This window comes from Gossypium hirsutum, chromosome D11 (genome assembly GCF_007990345.1).
Source record: "Gossypium hirsutum isolate 1008001.06 chromosome D11, Gossypium_hirsutum_v2.1, whole genome shotgun sequence".
Taxonomy (NCBI): Eukaryota; Viridiplantae; Streptophyta; class Magnoliopsida; order Malvales; family Malvaceae; genus Gossypium; species Gossypium hirsutum.
Genome location: NC_053447.1, coordinates 39,218,898 through 39,240,366, shown reverse-complemented (window position 1 = coordinate 39,240,366; position 21,469 = coordinate 39,218,898). Strand labels below are relative to the sequence as shown.

At 30.3% G+C, this 21,469-nt stretch overlaps 1 long non-coding RNA gene across 1 annotated transcript; it reads left to right on the top strand.

Annotated features, from left to right (window-relative positions):
• Nucleotides 1–14,531: 14,531 nt before the first annotated feature.
• On the top strand, nucleotides 14,532–15,251 carry LOC107911214 (uncharacterized). The gene is made up of 2 exons (XR_001687811.2): nucleotides 14,532–14,731; nucleotides 14,868–15,251. It is a non-coding gene; the product is annotated as an uncharacterized lncRNA (long non-coding RNA).
• Nucleotides 15,252–21,469: the final 6,218 nt, after the last annotated feature.

Sequence of the window (21,469 nt, the reverse complement as noted above, 5' to 3'; positions counted from 1 at the left end):
TTTAGTAGTAGCCTAAACCCCTACTCTAAATTCCGGGTGTAAGCTCTCTCACACCTATGTTATCTTGTGAATAAAGTGCTTATGTGTTTGTGAATATGTGAATTGAGATGAGATGCTATAACATGTGATATGTAGTTATGATAACTGTTGTGAAAGTGAAAATATGTACATGTTATGTATATGTTAAATGTAACACCCTTAACCCTTATCCGACGCCGGGACAAGGTTATTGAGCATTATCAGACTTATAGATCAAACAAACAGATTTCATTATTATAACACATTTAAATCAGAAAATAACCATAATCAATCATATAGTCCTTAATATGAGCCCTCGAGGCCCAAAATAGACATTAAAAACAAGTCGGGACTAAACTGATAACTCAAAGAATTTTTTGGAAAACATGGAAATTCTTCAAAGGTGCAGGGGACACACACCCGTGTGGCAAGGCCGTGTGTCTCACATGGTCGAGAGACATGCCCGTGTCTCAGGCCGTGTGGGCATTCGAAATAGGGACACACGACTGTGTCCCAACCCGTGTAACTCACTGACTTGTGCCATATGACCAAGCCATACGCATGTGTGCTAGGCGTGTGAGGCTACTAATTTGTGTTCTTTAAAAGTTATAGGGGACACACGGCCGTGTGCCACACACGGGTGAGACACACGCCCGTGTCTCTGCCCTTGTGGACAAAAATAGGTCATTTTTCAAGCCATATTTCTCACCAAATTGGTACCAACATAAACACAACAATTTGCATGTTACCATGACATAAATAGGCATTCAAACCAACCAAAATCAAGCCTAAAACATGCAATATCATCACCAACAACCATGATGCCCATAGGCACCTCAATTGACCATTTATAAACATGCCAATTTTGTATCCCAAACATACCTAAATGGTTAAACACTTATATGCATCATTGTACCAAAACTTGTCATGTATGTCACTTATCAAGATTAACTAATTGTTACCAAAATACCAATTTACACACTAGCACATTCACATGATAAACATACACCAATATGACAAGGCCACTTACACATATATACATAACAAAATATACCCAAAATACAAGCCAAATCAAATAGCTAGAAACATGACAAAACATATAGGCTACCATTAGCCAAAATGACCTATATGCCATTAAAACCAAAATATATAACCAAAAGTACCAAAATAGTCGATAGATAGTGTGATAAGATTTCCGGCAACTTCCAATCATAACGAGCTTCCGAAACACTATAAAACATGAAAAATAACACAAAGTAAGTAATTAAGCTTAGTAAGTTCATATAACTAAAAATACAACTTACCAATCAACCACAATTTAGGTAAGTAAAAATTTAGGCATAATACAACTCAATTTGGCCCAAAAGCCTAACACATAATCATCAACCATGTTAACCATGAATTCATATGTCAAATATATACCACTTCTTGTTTTTCACATAAATACCTATACCAGTTTGTATCAAACTCGTATAATCCTCGTAACAACACTGTGCCTATTTTACCAGTTGGAATAATATCGGATATGTGGGTATCTCGGACACTATGTGCCAACATGTGCTCGAAACCACTACGATCTCATATCTCATATCAATGCTCTCTCTCGAGCCATAACTAGGTCTGCTCACACAAGCTGCCAGTCAAGATGTAGCTACACGGTGCTGCTCATACAAGCTATAAAGTAAGCACAACACATACCAGAAACTCAGCCACCGGTAGGACGTACGAGACTAGCACCCAAAACACGGTAACCCCTAATGACATGCCATTTGTATCCTGTCTATTCCTAAGGTTCAACCGGGATCCATAAGTCATCGAAATCTCGTCGAATATTTTTGTGGAGCCGTTTCATCAAGAATATAATAATAAAACATTTAAATCAAATATAATTTAATGCTTATTAAACATACGAACTTACCTCAAATTCGTACGAAGAAAATTGATCGATTACTCCAACACTTTATCTTTTCCCCGATCTAATTCCTTACGTTGCTTTTCTTGATCTATATAACCAAATTTAACTAATTTAAACCTCATTCTATTCAATTCAATCCAAAAATCATGTTTTGGTAAAATTACCATTTTGCCCTTATATTTTTAACTTTTTTACAATTTAGTCCTTAGGCTCGTAAAATGAAATTCATGAAATCTCATCCACACCCAAGCCTAGACGAATTCTATACATGCTTATAGCAGCTCATACTTTTCACAATTTCACACATTTACCACACAATTATCACATTTCTCAATTTAACCCTAAATTGACAATTTCATCAAAAATCACTTAACAAAAGTTGTTTAACTCACAACAAAGATTCATTTTCTTCCATTAAACTTTACAAATAACTAAAATGTACTCATGGTAAAACCCTAGACATTCAACCATTTTGCAAATTAGTCCCCGGGTTAGCTCAGTTAAGCTACAACGATCCCAAAAATATAAAAATCATTAAAACGGGACAACATTTCACTTACATGCAGGTGATTTATTTTTGCTGAAATTTTAAGCTTCCTTGGCTCTTGCTAAAACTTTCGGTTGAAAGATGAAACAAGAAGATGACCATTTTGTTTTATTTTATTTAATTTAGCTTTTATTACTAAATTACAAAATTACCCTTACCTAACTTTAAAAATTTCATAATTACCAAGCCAAGAACATCCACTAACTCATTTAATGGTCTAATTACCACATAAGGACCTCTACTTTTAAGTTCTATAGCTATTTAATACCTTTAGCTAATAGAACACAACTTTTGCACCTTACGAGATTTAGTCGTTTTCATCAAATTGAACATGTAAAAGTTAAAATTTCTTAACGAAATTTTTATACTTTAATACTATCATGATGCAAATCGCAAAATAATATTAAAATAAATTTTTTAACCTCAGATTTGTAGTCTCGAAACCACTGTTTTGATTTTACTAAAAACGGGTCGTTACATTAAATGTTAGTGACAGTGTTCTGCTAAAGATTCAAATATGCAGTGATTGTGCATGGATAATCGGTAAGTGATATGGGGTTGACTTCGTATATTTTGGCTTTATGATCTTGAAACCGTTAGATATAGTTGGCATGCCATAAGATTGTGAGTATTCACCTATATGTATAGTGATTTTGGGCGTTGAGGCCTTGGGACATGTTGGAGGGATAACGGAATGTGAGCTAAGCCCCATTCAACGGGACATGTGAGGGGAAATAAGGAGAGTGTTAGCTTTATGCTTCACTTTTGGGACATGTTTGACTCTATGAGTTTATGTTTGGTGTATTGGAGATCCGTGTATCCAATGAGTGATGATAGAGCTCACTTGTTGGAGATCCGTGTATCCGATGAGTGATGATAGAGCTCACTTTTATGTTTCATAGCTCAAGTGACAAATTATCTTAAATTATGAATATGTGAGTATTGTGATATGTGACGTGTGACCATTATGCAATTTACTTATAAAATGTTTTTGAGTATTGCAATATATGCTTGAACATTATGCGATTATATGAGTATTGCAAGATGTGCTTGAACATTATATAATTATATGAGTATTGCAACATGTGCTTGAACATTATGTAATTATACGTGTAATGTGATATATGCTTAAAAATCAATATGTTTACTATGTAAAAGAACTACTAATAATGCACGAGTAAGTATAACATGACACTAGAGTTGGAACTATTGAGGTTATGTTATATAGTTGTTTCGATGATGCTTGACGAATTGTTTGCAATGTGGTTATTTTGAGCATTCACTGAGCTTGTTAAGCTCATACACTCCTTTAACTATTGCAGATTAGTTGTGTGCCCGTGTGAGCAGTGTGGTTTCCTAGAGGAGATCCAAGCAAGTCCATTTATTATTTCGTAGATGTTCTATATTTAATTACGTTTTAGGAATGAGGCAATGTTGTAGACTCGTTATAACCCTATTGATTTCTAGACATTATGCTAGTTTTTGGGTTCAGTTTATAAGGATTACATGTTATTGTTATGCTTGGGTTTATGAACATGTGGATGGATTGATGTTACTTGCTCGAAAACTATTTTGCGATATTGAACTGCTAATTAGGTCGTTGAATGATTATGTGTTGGAGTAATTGATTCATGATGTTTAGGAACTAAATTGGAAAGGATTTATTGCTTATGTATGCTGCAATTTTGAGGTCTGGAGTAGAGGTATCGATAATCGAGTTTTAAAATCGATACATCTGTGTTTGGGAACGTACAGGAAGTCAGAATAGAGATTTGGTATAGATACCTTTGCTTGAGTATCAATACTCGGGGTAAATTTATCAATACTTCATGTCAGGTACTGATAATTTTTTAGACTTTGATTTTTAATCGAGAAACAAAATATAAGTTTGGTATCGTTTTTTCAGGTGGTATCAATACCACTTAAAGAAAATAACGATACCCTAGTTTTAGTATCGATACCTATGTGACAAGTTTCCAGATATTGTTAAATAGAACTTTTGCATGTTTAATTATTATTATAAGACTATTTGATGTATGGTTAGCATGTAACATTGATGAATAACAAGTATAATTGACTTAAAACCTATACAAATACAAAGATGGACGATGCTTCGTTTAGATTAAACTTTTACATGTTGTATATGACATGAGACGATAGTGTGGCATCCAAATATTTACACTTCTCCATATTATGGCTCCACGGCCTAGAACAAATACATTTCCCAACGTCGATTTCCTCGAATCTTTACAGGTTTGGAAGCCTGAGTGTGTGTATCCAATAGGAGTAAGGTCCTCCCCAGAATACACAAGCACATAATCCCTGTTTCTTTTAAGATACCTTAATATATGCTTTACAGATTGCTAATGCCAATACCACTTAAAGAAAATATCGACACCCTAGTGTCAATATCGATACCTATGTGACAAGTTTCCAGATATTGTTAAATAGAACTTTTGCATGTTTAAATATTATTATAAGAATATTTAAAAAATATTTTTAATATATGAAAAAATAATGTAAAATAAAATTTATAGATATAAAATAAACTCGATTAAACAATAAAAAGATAAGAAAATCTCAAATGTATGTTTGTTTCTTTGAAAATAACTTTTATGAAATATTTTTAAGAAATCTGTCAAACAACAGAATATATTTTATACAAATTTATGCAAACATCAGAAAATATTAATTTTTCCAGAAAAGTAAATAATTTTCCCAAAGCCATTTTCAATGAAATAAATGGGCCCTAGAAGTCTTTTTCTTTACAAATTTATAATCCCATAGTTTATTTATTCCCTCCATTTATAAAATTTTGATATTATTAAAATAGTTTCTCAATCAATAATTTCATTCATAATAAAAACTAGAATACAATCATATTATTAAGAAAGCCAATTTTCATTTTCCCAATTGTAAATCCAATCATCATTATTGTAAATCCAATCATCATTAATCTCAAGTAAGCTTTATGAAAATTTTTTGTTAAATCTACGATCTAAAATTTGCGCGCTTACATTTTATTTATTTATGGATGTGCTCTCTCTTTTACTTTTTATTTATTTATTATTTTCAGGAACTTTAATCTATTTTAATGAGACTTAATTTTTTTTTTATAATTCTAGGTTCCAAAAGTGAAGAATTGTCTTTTATTATACATTTTTGAAAAATAGCAATTTTATTACATTAAATCTTCAGTAATAAGAATTGTGTAATTTTTAAAGTTTCTACGTTATTTTATTTTTTTGTACTTTTTATGTGATCATCGCCAGGCATGCGAACGTTTGAACTAGAAATATGGTAGCAAATAAATATCTAATTAAACAACGGTATTCACAAGTATATGGGTCAAATTGTAATGTAGTTTGGTTACAATGAAACACTTGGAATGTATTCCAAGAATCATACCCAAAGGATTGCAGATTGGATAAATTTATTATTAAATTAATTATAGAAAATAATTACTAATTTAATTGAATCATGAATTAGTAATGTTAATGCGAAATTAAAATATTAATTAAACTAATTAAATTAATTAAGTGTAACAACCAGTTTTCAGTGGTTTTGAGACCATAATTCTGATTAGTGTGTAAACATTTTAATGTTTATTTATTGTTTATAGGGTTAACTTAGAGTCATATTAAATTTTCATTAAGACTTTTTAAAGTTTAAATGGTTAATTAGGTAAAAAGGACTAAATTGAAAAAGGTACAAAAGTTAAATTCTACTAATTGAATGGAGTTAATGGCCTTGGAAATGTAAGTTGGTAGATCTATAAGGTAATTATGCCATTTATATTGGTGGACAATGATGGACATGGGTTGCTTATTTTATAAGTGTTAATTAAAGGGTAAAGTAGTAAAATAAAAAAAAGCATGTACAAGTAAAATAATGCTATCATCCTTTTCCATTTTCTTGTGTTTGCTGAAAATCACCATTGTTGAGCTTGAGAAAAATCAGCAAAGTTTCCAATGGTGTATGGTGAGGTTTTTGAACCCTGTTTTAAATAATTTTTATGTTTTTGAATTCGTTTTAGCTTAATCTACTTAGCTCGAGAGTTGAATTGTAAAGTTATAAAAATTTTAGGGTTTTACCATGAATTATTTAATAATATTTGTGATTTTTTATAGATTATTAAGTTTAATTGTTAGATAAACATGTTTTGTTAAGTAATTTTTGATGAATTTAAAGTTTAAGGACTTAATGGTAAAAATAGTAAAATTCATGGTTAATGTTGTAACTTAGAGAAAGCTAGGTGTTGCTTGGAACCTTAAGAATATTTGGGTATTATGATATTTTATTTTATTGGTTAAATTATAAGATTTAGATTTAGGGGGTAAACGATAAAAAGTTAAAATGTTAGGGGTAACTTTATAATTTCACGTTAATATGGATTATAAGTTTGAATTGGATAATTGTAGTCAATTAAAATATTTTATTGAGTTAAATTATTATTTAGATGAAAAATATGTGCTTGCCTAAGTGAAGTAAGGGGCAAGTGCATGTGTTTTCATATGTCTCTCTATGTGTATATATAAAATATGCTTAAGATATACGATTATGATCCATAAAACATGCAAAATTTTCTTTTTCTCTTGTTGGTTAACATGAATGATTTCCTTATGATCCTATGTGTATTGTTGTGTATTCATAATGAGAAGCAGAAAGATGTTATCCCTTTCTCACCAGTAAATGTACATCTAGTGAAAAAAAAACATTTGTACATCTAATGAAAAAAAAATTTCAAAATAAGTTAGATTAATGAGAGCTTCAACCAAAGTGCTTCTTTTAATGTTTAACACCTTAACAAAAAGTGTGCCTAGGCATACCAAGCAAAGGCGTAATCAAATGCACCTAGTCCAAAAATATCCAAAGCGTCTAATCAACTGTCTTGTGAATCGTTAGGTAAAGGTAGCCTTCAAGAAGGTAACATAGGTTAATTCTTAGTGTTTAAGTTTTATTGATTGTGGTAAATGTTGTATAAATGTTTAAACAATTTACTTACAAACTTTTCCTTAGGCCACGTTTGGTTGAAGGGAATGGAATAACCATTCCCTCCTTATTCTTGGATGAACAGTTAAGCTATAGTTTGGTTCACTGTTTTCTTCATTCGGTGAATGGCTATTCCTCTCTTATTCGTCTGATTTACTGAATCATCATTCGACGAAGGGGGCTAAGAATAACCCATTCAACGACAGATGTAATAGCAAAATTTTTCCCTCAGACAATTTTACCATATATTTCTTCACCCATTGACCGTTGAAAATGCCGAAACTCTAGAGGAGAAAAGGGGAGAAGGAAATTCTTTAAAATTTTTGTTCTTTGACTGTGAGAAGGGAAATTGGTGGTGAAAGGGAATGGAAAACTTATTTTTTTCTATAATATATTTTTCTTTGTCTGTACTTTTACTTTTCTTTTCTTTTGCTGGTCCGAATGGATGAAATAAAAAGGGAAGTCAGTTGCATGGAGGGAGAGGCCATGGATTTGGCATATTAAATAGTTGTTTCTTCATATTAAGAAGTTTGAGAGGTGGGAGACGATCAAATTGGTAAATGCGAGGAGAAAGTTTGTGCTCGTAACAGCAATTTGGGGAAGAATTCGGTAAGTTTCCCTTGAAATTTACACACACACTTACTCGTTTAGTTAATTGTCAAGTCGAATTAACTAGTTGGTGCCTTCAATTAAGTCGTCTAAATTTTATGATTAAACTGACAATTAGCTGTTGTTGATTTTCAGTTAGGAGCAAATAAGTCATGTTGGAAATTTGAAGAAATGGTTGTAAATAAAGAAAAAAAAATGGCTGCTCTTTAGTTATGGTGTGAGTTTAAGTTATTTCTTGAATCATTGGTTGTACTCTGATGCTGGTAAGTGTGATGAAAATTGAGGGAAAAGTCTTGATGATTGTTAGTTGTTGAGTGAACTATGTGGCATGCAAACTCCATGCATGCTGTCCGAATATGACCTTTTGTAATGAAATTAAGATAACCTGCTGCTGGAATTGATTAAATATTAAGGTCTTAAGCTGCAATTAGAAGATGTTATAGTTATAATTAAGATGTCCTACTGTTGTATCGTGATTAAAATGTAAGTATTCATGCTGTAAGTATTTATGTTGTCTTAAAACATTATTTGAAGTGGATTAATTGTTGTAATTTAAACGGTTTTAATAATAAAATTGTGGTATCTTAAAACGATAAATTGATAGGAGTTATAGTTGTAATTTATAGTGCTCGGGTGCCGTGGTTAAAATGTATAACTCTGGGATTGATATTGATGATATCCTGTTAATGAATAAATCAAGTTTTATTTGCCGAATGACATGTTATTTTAGAAATACAAATTGAGTGTTGCTAATGGTGAGTTTTCTTTAAACTCCTTTATTATTTCCATGCTTGAATTTCTTATCAATTTTATATGGATGATTCGGCGATAGTTAAATAGGGAAAAAATTGTTATTTACAAATTTCATGGTTGCTACTGTTTTGTACTGGTTAAACTCGTTTATTTCAGATTTAGTTGTTGTCCAATTAGTGCAAAAATTTCCTGTTGCTCAAGCAAAGTAGATGTTGCTGCTGCTCGTTTTTGTACTTTTAAAGCCCTATTTAAGTACTGCAATTTGAAGTGTTTAGTTGCTGGAAATTAAGATGTTTTATTGCTGTAATTGAGGTGTATAAATGTTGTTAATAGAGATGTTAAAGTGCTGCAAATTGAAGTGTTTAAATATTGTAAATTGAAGTGTTAAACTGTTGCAAATTGAAGTATTTAAATGTTGTGAATTGAAGTGTTAAAGTGCTGCAAATTTAAGTGTTTAAATGTTGTAAATTGAAGTGTTTTAAGTACTGCAAATTGAATTGTTTAGTTGCTGGAAATTGAGATGTTTATCACTGTAATTGAGGTGTATAAATGTTGTTAATTGGGATGTTAAAGTGTTGTAAGTTGAGGTGTTTAAATGCTATAAATTGAAGTGTTTAATTACTGTAAATTGAGGTGCTCAAATGATGTAAATTGAAGTGTTTAAGTGCTACAAATTGAATGTTTAGTTGCTGGAAATTGAGATGTTTATTGTTGTAATTGAGGTGTATAAATGTTGTTAATTGGGATGTTAAAGTGTTGGAAGTTGAGGTGTTTAAATGCTGTAAATTGAAGTGTTTAATTGTTGTAAATTGAGGTGCTTAAATTATGTAAATTGAAGTGTTTAAGTGCTGCAAATTGAATTGTTTAGTTGCTGGAAATTGAGATGTTTATCGCTGTAATTGAGGTGTATAAATGTTGTTAATTGGGATGTTAAAGTGTTGTAAGTTGAGGTGTTTAAATGCTGTAAATTGAAGTGTTTGATTGCTGTAAATTGAGGTGCTCAAATGATGTAAATTGAAGTGTTTAAGTGCTGGAAACTATGTTATTTGGATGTGGATGTATTAAATGGGTATTTTTTTAAAGATAATTATTAAACGTCAGTCATCAATTAATCAAATCCACAAAAACACATTCTTTTCTTTTCTTTTTTTTTAATTTTTTGGGTGATTGATAAAGATATGTAACACTTTAATATCTTGCAGTAATGGTTCGTCTGCCTTTAATAGTACAAAGTGTGAGGCGTAAAAGAATTGGCTTTGCATTGACAATATGGTTGCAAATGTGTACATTTGTGAGTTGGTTCTTAGTTACATTGGGTGTCATCCATAGCCTACATACTTATAGACCAAGGATTAGATCCTATATTTTAGATTTTTATGCAAAACGAGATTATATGAAAAGACTTGTATATGTTAGTGACGAGACCTGTATTGAACAAGTTAGCATGAATAGAATTACCTTTTTTTAAACTATGTGAGATGTTACAAACTTTAGGGGAATTGAAGTCGTCAAGGAACATGCTTGTTGATGAACAAGTGGCAATGTTTTTACATATCATTTCTCATCACCTTAAAAATCAAGTTATCAAGCATCACTTTAATGGGTCCGAGGAAACCGTTAGTAGATCATTTCACAATGTTTTAAATGTTGTCATACGCTTACAAGATGTGTTATTTAAAAAGGCAGAGCCAATTACAATTAATTCTACAGACCCGAGGTGGAAATGGTTCAAGGTATTGGAGTGAGTTCTATATATAACTTGTACATAATTTAGTTGATTTAGATTTAAATATAGTATCCTAACTCAAGGTTTTATACATGTGATGTAGAATTGCTTAGGAGCTTTAGATGGAACCCACATCAAGACTATGGTTCCAACAGTTGATAAACCTATATCTCGAACGCGAAAAAATGACATAGCAACAAATATGTTAGGTGTTTGTACACCTGATATACATTTTGTTTATGTTCTTCCTGATTGGAAAGGTTTTATTGCTGATGGATGGGTTCTTCGAGATGCCATTAGTAGGAGACATGGACTAAAAGTTCTTCATGGTAAAGTGCAAAATTAGAGGACTTTGAATTAATCTTTAAGATCATACTTTTTTGGGAAATTAACCATGACAAATAGTTTTTTTATAGGTTGTTATTATCTAGTTGATGCTGGATACACAAATTGTAAGAGATTTCTTGCACCTTTTAGAGGACAAAGATATCATTTGAATGAGTAGCGTCAAGGTTACCAGCTAAGTACTCCGGAAGAATTTTTCAATATGAAACATGCTTCAGCATGTAATGTTATTGAAAGATGCTTTGGGTTATTAAAACTTAGATGGGGAATGCTTAGGAGTCCATCATTCTATCATCTGGGGGTGCACAATAGAATCATTATTGCATGTTGTTTGCTCCATAATTTTATTCAAACCTATATGAGTCTTGATCCTATTAAGAGGAGTTGGGAGAAGGATTACCTAATAATGTGATAGATGACGATGAGTCGAATATCTTAAATATTCATCCATTGGATGCATAGTCTACTTGGAGGATGGAGCTAGCCAACCAAATGTTCGATGAATGGCAAGCATCTAGAAATTAGTTAGGCTTAGGGTAAAAATAGTAAACGTTAATTTGTTTATGTTATTTCATGTATCTAGTTTATGAAACTTTGGTGGTGTTTGAATTATTTTTTGTATTGTACTAGACTTGTTGAATTATAATTTATTTTCTTTTGATTCATCATGTGTTATAATTTTATAAAGTATTGACTTTTTGATTCATAATATTGAACTTAATTTTAATTTGTTTTTTTTTCTTAAGATAGTTATGCCAGTTTTTTCACAATCAAATGTTTCTTCCCAAAATTCTCGAGGAACCAAAAGGAAATGGGTTCCAGAAGAAGATGCTGTGTTGGTTGCCTGTATGGTTGACTTGCACAATGTTGGAACATTTAATGTTGATACGGGATTCAAAGCCGGTTATTTAAATGAGTTGGAAAAAATATTAGAAAAAGTTTTACTCAATGCTATGTTGAAGGCTAAACCTAATCTTGAATCGAGGATTAGGACATTGAAAAGGGATTGGTCAATCGTTTATGACATGCTTAGTGGAAAAAACAATAGCGGTTTTGGTTGGGATGAGCATATGCAGCTTGTTGTTGCTGAAGATGCGGTGTGGAACTCATATATAAATGTAAGAATTATTTCAAGTCTTTATTATCTTATTTTGACCAAACTTATATCTAATATGAATTCCTCATTTTTATAGAGTCATGAAGAAGCTGGTCAATTCAAACATTATAATTTCCCTTGTTATGACCAACTTACTGCCATCTACGCAAAAGATCAAGCCACTAGGAAAGATGCTCAAACAGCCGCTGATATTATTGAAGAAATAGATGTTGAGGATGTTGCTACTATAAATAATCATGAAGAAAGAAAAGATTTCTATGGATGCGAAGCTGATGTTTCTTTGGATGACATGGATCTTTCAGCTACACAACCGCAACTAGCTAAAAACCAAGGTGATTCCACATTTTCAAAGAAGAAAAAAAAAGATTTCTGATGCAAGTGATCATATTTCTTCCACTTTATTGGCGGAAAATATACGGACCGTTGGCGTTGAAATCAGTAGGAGTATTGTCTCCGAAGTGCTAATTCAACAAAAGTCAGAAATGACCATTCAAGAAAGAGCTCTAAAATTATATCCAACATTATGTGAAGTAGAAGGTTTAACTAAGGATGAGCGCTATCGCGCATTGAGCAAAATTCCAGATCATCCAACGCAAATGCTCATTTTCTTTAGTTTACCTTCTTCTGTGCGATTGGAATGGGTCAGAAGATTTCTTGCTGACCATTAAAAATCATGGTTGTGTTGATGATATTTTGGTAACTTTTTGTTTTTGTAATATTCGGATGGTATAATGACATGATAGAATGCCATTACAATGTTGTAACTTTTTGATATTGTAAAATTTTATAACATATGGATTATGGCATATAAACTAATGAAATCATGTAACTTTTTGTTAACATATGGATTAACGCAAACTAACCCACGTGCTTTGCTTATGATTTTTGTTTCAAATTTCTTTTGAACGAATCCACACTAAGCTTTATAGCTTACTCCCCTTTTAGTTTCACTTCTACAGATAGCCCACCAGGTTAGGGCGCAAACACGACAATTAAAAGGCTTGGTTCGAATTGAAGTTTTATTAATATATTTATTTTTACTCATTATTATTTATAGTTCCTATTATTTAAGAACTATAATATTTTATTTAAATTGTGACACGGAACTTAGTTTCGGGTTTATTTAGGGAATACATGGTATATTTAACGCTATTAATGCTTGAGTTTTATATTATTTTACAATGCATGAAACTTGATTTTCATTAAGTCTACGTTAGCATCATTTTTCCGCTACATTGTTGAAAAATGAGTTATTTTTAATGAGTAGATAATTTATAAGCCAATCGGTTTTGAATTAATTATATTATTTCGTAAGAAGGGTGGTAAAATGCTAAGTTTTTGTTTCGTAAATAGACTAAGTTTTCCTAAAAGTTAAACAAATATTTTAAAACGACTATTTTGTAAACTCCACCAGCTTAGAGGTGACCAATGTAATCTTCTGGATTCGGGTCTAACATCTAGACCAGATTGGGAGGTTACATAAACATTTAACAAAAAAAAAAGTCAATGTATTAAAAATATTAATTTAAAATAATAAGTTTAAAATAATATGAAATAAAAAAAATGCAAATTGATGAGATAAATGCTTGGTCTCGCATATGTCATTAAGTATAAAATATTTATATTTTGTTTAAACTAGGTTAAGTTCAAAATCAGGTTTATTAAAATAAATTATAATAAGTGATTTACTAAATAAATCGACTCTTGGCTTGTTTGAAGAAAGCTGATATAATTAGGAAGTTTTGGCTTTGCAAACTAAGAATTATAAAGCTTCAAGTTTAGCAAATGTATGTATTATTAAATCTCATTTAAATATGATAATCAACAAATTAAATATTGATATCGTATATCGTATAAACTGTTTTTTTTTTGTTATATCCATATACTATATTGTAATCAATTGAAAAATTACTTAAAACAATCATTTTAAGTATTTTTTAAATAAAATAAACCAAAAGTCTTAAAAAGAGTATGCATACATACATAAATCTTTACCACTTTTCCTATGATTTAATTAATGATTAAATTTTTATAACCCCCGCTCACATTATGAGTGAAATAATTTAATATAATTTGAACTTTCAAACCACTATCGTTATACATATACACTAGCTTTTTTACTCTAATTATACATTTTCATCAGTTATAAATAATAATGTAACACAAATATTATTGTATATTGTATACAATTTAAATAATATTTTTTTTTCAGAAAAAAAAAACTATATTTTTATGTATACTTTTTTTCTAAAAAAAATATGGATACTCTACACTTTAAAATTTTTTGTTTTGAGCAAAATTAAACTGGGTTTTATAAAATAAAATCAATGTGAACAGAAAATTAAGTTTTGTGTCCAAGAGCCACTACACGGCCCACTTCCCAAACCTAACAAACTTTACAATAACAGCAAACATTTATAAAGGAAAAAACAACTAATTTAAAGCCCACTTCCTCGGAAAAGTCATTATCCGTCCCATCAACTGTCCAGCATAAGTGCCTGACGATCTCTCTTTCCCAAAACTTCCTTTTCCATCCAAAAAAACGCTCCCCTGATTCCCAATTAGTCATTTCCTTCACACAACATTTCTTCTCCGACGTTTTGATTCCCTGGGAGCAAACACTATCTTCCTCGCAAAGCTTCAGTCTGGTTCTCTGATCCAATCGTCTTCCAGAGCTTTAACTGCATGACTTGGTACTGCACCTTCCAGGTAAAACCCTTTCATTTTCTTCGAACTCTCAGTGGCTATTATGTCTACCAGAGCGTTTGTTGTGCGATGGACATAATGAAATTTGATAGATTTGAACTCGCTCTGTAAAGCCTTTATGTTGTGGATGATGGAACAGATTTCTGATTTTTCTCTGGATTCTGAAATGCATTTCTTAATGACTGAGATCGAGTCCCCTTCAATGTAGATTTTACGATCTTTCAGTTCTAACTCTAAACATGCATGTGCTTCTGCTGCGAAAGCCGAACTAACATTCTCGTAAATGGTCGCTCTGGAGGCGATCACTTTTCACCTTCCGTCTCTAGCGACCACTCCTGAGCCTGCTCTGAAAAGACCCGCTGAAAAGACCCGGACTAAAACCGGCGTCGAAATTGATTTTTATATCTTCTCCAGAAGGGGGAACACATGTTTCTCTAATCGTTGCCTTGGTAAGCCCATTTTCCTCTAAGCTGTCCAACTCTTTTATACATCTCTGAATAAAAAAGGTCATATCCTTACTCGATTTCTTTATTTTTTTCATGCTCATAAATAATGTATTATAAACTTTGTATAATTTTTATTTTATTTTTTAGTTAATATGTTTTTAAACCGTTATAATTATTTTAAAAATTATTGTAAGTAAATTTTTATACTAAGCTTAAAAAGTATTTCAATGAAAATTAAATAATATATATGTATGTATATTTTAAAAGTAATTATAAGTAAATTTTTATACTTATTATAATCCTTATGATGAATTCAAATTGGAACCATTATTCCTTACATAAATGTTTAATTTCTGTAAATTAAGAAGACTAAATTGAAACAATTTAAAACAAATTATAGTTTGAGACCAAAAACCCAAATCCCAAATGTGGAATAAGACCAAAAGCCCATAAAATAAAAGACAGCTTATCTTGTTTTCTGAGAAACCCATATGAAAAATTGAGAATTTTGAAAAGCTCAGAAGTGAAGAAGAAGCAAAGGTAGAAGAACAGAAAGGATATCAGAGATTAAAAAAAAAAAATCTTCTATTATATCATATTTTCACAAAAGATTATGCTAATTAAGGGTGCCTTGTGCGGTGTTTGCAAGTAATTACAGGATTAGCATGTAAATTTTTTTTATGGTTTGGCAAGTAGATCACAAGAGATATAAATATATAATAGGCTGCTAATGTCGAATTGATTAATAAAATTTTAAACCTACCTGTCATTTTTTATATTGGTGGGACATAAAGAGAGACACAAACAAAGCGCAGGGGATTTTTATTCCTCAAGTAAGACCACTTATAACCTCCAATTAATTAGCCAAGTACAAAAGGCCACCCAGACGAAGACCTGTCATCGACCCCATCCCAGTGACATACATGAATCAAGATTACTGGTTATTTAAAATTTCGACAGATTCAATGCCCACAAATTGCAGCGTTAAGTCCAAATACCTCAAAATTAGCAAATGCAACTGGCATTTCACCTTTTGCCCGAATCTTGATCGTATTGAATCCAAGAAGGAAAAAATAGAAAGAAAAAGAAAATTTGAAGTCAATTACGCTTATCTCCACGTGGTAAAGAAACGTCAGACAAAATGGTAAGGATTTAAAATGATTGGTTAAGAACATACTTTTGCCAGTTGATAAGTGGATTGAAGAATTAGAAAGGTTTGGTTTTCTGCATATATATGCAGCTAAGGAAGTGAACAAAAGAGAGCATAATGGTCTATAAAAAGACCTTGGAACTACCCAAAAGCCATAAATACTTGATTGCAGGGAGATCTTGAGTCAAAATGGCTCATTATAGTGAATTGGTTTTTCTAGTCATTATTTTATGCAAAAAGAGAGCATAAGGAGTAGCATGGTGGCCTTCGGGAATGACCAATGATAGAATTTGGCATGGCTTGTCCCTTACTAGAAGAATTTACGATATTATTTCTACCGGTACAATCTGTCTAGATTTGTTATATAAACAGATTTTATATACCTTATTCATAATAGGAGTATTTTTTTCTTTATGAATAAAATATTGAAGAACATCAAGAAGATTATTTATCTCCTTAATATCCATCATAAAGAGTTGGAATTCATCCCAATCTCGATATAAAATAGATTTTAATAATAAATCTTCAGCTTCATTTTCCTTACTTGTTTTTTCAACTAAAAATAATGAAAATCTGGTAAGAGCTCGTCTGAAATTGGCTCTTTGATTTGAAATATGGGTTTTCCATATCTCGTTTATAAAATCATAATTTTTTGGTGATAAACCAGGATTAAAAAAATATTTTATTTGTGAAATTTCTTTTTCTTCTTCAATTTGTTGTTTTTTCAACAAATTTTCTAAACTTTTGATGATTTCAACATAATTGGTTTGTGATGCTAAATTCAAATCTTGAGACATTGGTGATTGATACACCATGTTTGAAAAAGAGGTTCCAACTGATTGGTTTACCATTGGATATTTTAAAACATTTGGTCCAAGTGATTGGTTTACCATTAGATAAAACACATAATATCATTAGTTAGGATCAAATGGTATTTGTGCAGGTACAAATCCTTTTTTAGAGTTTGTTGCTGCAATCCCTTTGTTGGGCTTTCTGTGAACGGTAGTCCATTCACCTACAGTTTCTTTTAGAGGCTTTTTACCCCTATCTATTAGCCTGCTCAAATAATCAGCAAATATTAGTAATAAATTACAAATATTAACTAATTAATTTTAATTGGTGTAAATTTTTTATTACACACTATTTTATTTTTTCTTCAAGTGGAATTTCCACAAAATCTTCTTTTACTGATAACCAAATAGTAAAAGGTAAATATCTACAAATAAAATTATTACCTAATAATATATCTCCCTGCATCTTAGGAAAACATATTATTTTAGGAATCACAAATCTAACATTGTTTATGTAGATTGGTATATTTTTAGCTTTATAATTTATAATGGTTTTACTACCATCTATTCCCATTATTTTTATGGGTTTTTTCATTAATTCCCATTTTTCTACAGGAATCACATTTTTTCTTCAACTACAGATTTGTAGCTCCAGTATCTATCAAGACAATTAGAGAATTTTTTTATATTTTCTAAATTGAAATGTAACTTTAATATTTATTCCAACTTTTGACTTTTTATCAATTGTTGAAGTTTGAATTTCTTCCATTCTAGTTTTTCTAGAATTACTACTTGGATCAGTAGGAAATATAAGAATTTGAACAATTTTAATTCCTATTGGCATATTATTTGTACTAGTATTATCCTCTTCTTCTTCTGGTTGAGAACTAGAGGGTAAAACTAAATTTTCATTTGTATTTATTATACAATTATTTTTAAAATACAATTTATTACCTGATGACATAAATTCTATAGTACTAACTGGTTTAGAAGTACTAGAACTATTGATTCTTTCCATCATCCAATCTCTTGGAATTGACAAATCTCTTAAATCTAATAATTTTGGCTCAATTTCAGTAGTAAACCTGTTTGGTTCAAAGAGTTCAATAATTTTATTATTAATCTCTTTTATTTCTACTTCGGCCGTATTTGTATATTCATTAATAGAAGTCCAACTGATTGCCAGATCTTCTACTAAATCATTAATATCAGAATTTTTTGTCTGAACCCTAAGGCAAAGACACTCTTCTATTAGAGGGTCTGTTATGGAAATAAAACAATTTGGTTTAACTTTAAATCCTATTACACCTGTGTGTAAATTAGACTGAATTCCTTCAATAAGTGCTTTTATTGGATTTTCAAATATTTTATCTAAAAGAACCGCTATTATAAGAATATCATGACATCTCCTAAATAAGGCTCTAATAGTGATCATGATTATACCTAAATGTATATATCTGACGTAAGGATATTTCTTTTTAATCCTCTTGATTTTATCTTTAGTAAAGAGAGGGATTTCTGTTAATCCTCATCTTGTATCTTTAGCGACTGTATTACTGCTAATTTTTTCTATGTCTCTGAGTTCATATTTTAAACTTAGAGATTTTATAAATTTCTTCTTTAGAAATATGATTTTTATTAATTTTTTCTATCATTTCATCAGAAAAGTCTTTTTCTTCAATTAAATTACCTAATTTAATATCCTGTTTTTCAGAATTAGGAATTTCTTCTAATTGATTATTAGAATACTTCCAATATTAAATATAAATATATATTCATCATTATTATCAGAATCTGTTTCTGATATTAACTCATATAGTATTTCCTTAGAATTTATTTTCTTTTGAAAACATAGTTCTAAATCTTATTCTTCAAGACTTTTTACCATTTTTCTAGCATTTTTTTCTTTGTTAGGACAATTGCTAGCGATGTGACTTTCTTCATCACATATGAAACATTTACAAATTTGTTTCTTTGGTTTAGAAGTTTTTCTTCTAACAACCTTCTGATTTTTACCAGTGAGTTTTTTATTTCCTGGTTTCCATTTTCTTAATTTATATTTTTTACGCTTTTTATAAACATTAGGATATATTTGTTTACATCTAAATTCCCATTCATTTTCTAGTATTTTATTACAATACTTATCACTTAATTTATACTTAACTTGTTTAGCAGCTTTACTTTGCAAACAATGTAAAGTTATTCTTTCTCTTGCAAAATTTATCTTATTACCTATAGAATCTAAGTTTTCTATTGGAAGACCAGATGTTTTGCTGTGCTTCTCTAAATAAGATATATATTTGTTTATACATATCTCATCCCAGGGTGGGGGTAGTTTATGAAAATATTAGTTTTTTCAAAATTCCATATTTTCATTTTTTAACTTTTGATATTCATGAAGAAATTTCTTAGAAAAATCTTCTAAATATCTAATATCACATAATTTAATCTTTGAAAGGATATAACTAGATGTGCTATCTTGATCTTTTTTATCAAAATACCCACAAAATTTTATTTTTAGAATTAAGGTTAATCTTTTTAAAAGATGTTTAGGGGTTCCTATCTGGTTGATTAATTGCCCCTTTTGTTCTTTACCTTTCTCAGACTCTTTCCATTGTCTAAGAAATTGTAGAACATCTCCTTGAAATGTTCCAACAAAGTAATTTAAAAATTTTCTTTTGACCATGTATTGTTTACAACAATAGTCATAGATTGTGCCCAATCATCAATAATTTTTTCATAATTGGAAATAGGAGTATTAGTTAAATCTAAATAAATTCCTCCTTGGGCTACATTTCTCTTATTTAAATCATCTATTCTTTGTTGAACAGGTTGATTAGAAGTTTCACCTGGGTATTCAGGTTTTACATCATTTACAGCTATATTTTCGGTGTTGTTACCAAAAATTCTAATAGTATCTTTGTCTATTTCAAAATTTTTATTTAAAAAGACCTAAGATAATCATCTGTTTGATTATCTGACTCTATTTTCCTTTTTCCATAAAGATCTGTTGGTTCAGTATCCATGGGTTCCGGAATGTCTATAGTTTCATCTTCGGATGAAGTGGTTTCTTCATCAGAATTATAAGTTGAGACTTTTATGTCTTCATCTTGATCTGTTGAAGTTTTTTCTTCATCAGATTGTTTCTTAAATAATTCTGTGTTTTCAGAATTACTTGAACTGCTACTATCATCATATTTTAACATATAATGATAATTAAACAGACTAAATAGATCTTTATGTTTTTCATAAAGTTCTTCTATTAGTTTTAAGTATTCAACTCTTTCTAGTTGATCATTACTATTAGAAAATTTTTCTTTCCAATGTTCTATAAGAGTTTTATAGGATTGGAAATCATATTCTTTTTGTTTATTTTTTTCATCAGATTGTTTCTTAAATAATTCTGTGTTTTCAGAATTACTTGAACTGCTACTATCATCATATTTTAACATATAATGATAATTAAACAGACTAAATAGATCTTTATGTTTTTCATAAAGTTCTTCTATTAGTTTTAAGTATTCAACTCTTTCTAGTTGATCATTACTATTAGAAAATTTTTCTTTCCAATGTTCTATAAGAGTTTTATAGGATTGGAAATCATATTCTTTTTGTTTATTTTTTTTACGTTTTTTATGTTTTTTATAATTTTTTAACCTAGACGTTGACTCATCAGAAGAAGTGCTTTCTTCTTCAGATAAAATTAAAATATTATCCTTACCATTACCATAATATAAATGACCTAAATCTACATCAGACTCGATATTATTATTATTAAAGACTTCATCTAATTTATTATTAACATTAATTAATATTTCTTTTTTTTTGAATAATCAAACTGGGCTATTATAAATCAAACCAAAGAAATACCAAAAAAGTTTGGGTTAAGTTCCTACGGATTACAACAAAAACAAAAGCAGAATTGGGCTGCAAAGTATGCCCAAAAAAGACAAATCCTAAAAGCAAAACAGAAAATGAAAAAGCAAAAGTAATAAATAAAAGAATAAACATTAAAACCCAGTCAATTCTAACAGCTGGACGCAATTAATTCCCACTTCTCCATACTGAATCGTCACATCTGTTCTGAAGATAACAATTTCCCAAAAGATTTTCTACCATCTGTTATCATTTCCAAATCCCTTTTCTTTTGAAAACCCTTCAGTCCGGGTTCCTTTCCCATTCCTCCTGCAGAAGTTCTTCATTGCAGATCCTCTCGATTCCGACTAGGTTCCTCTCTTCCCCCTTTGCTAATGTTTCTTTTGCTAGTTTATGGGCTTGATAGTTTTCTGGTTTTTGAATAAACTGAAAAATTATTTCTTGAAATCGAGAACTTTGCTTCTGAATATCTCTGATG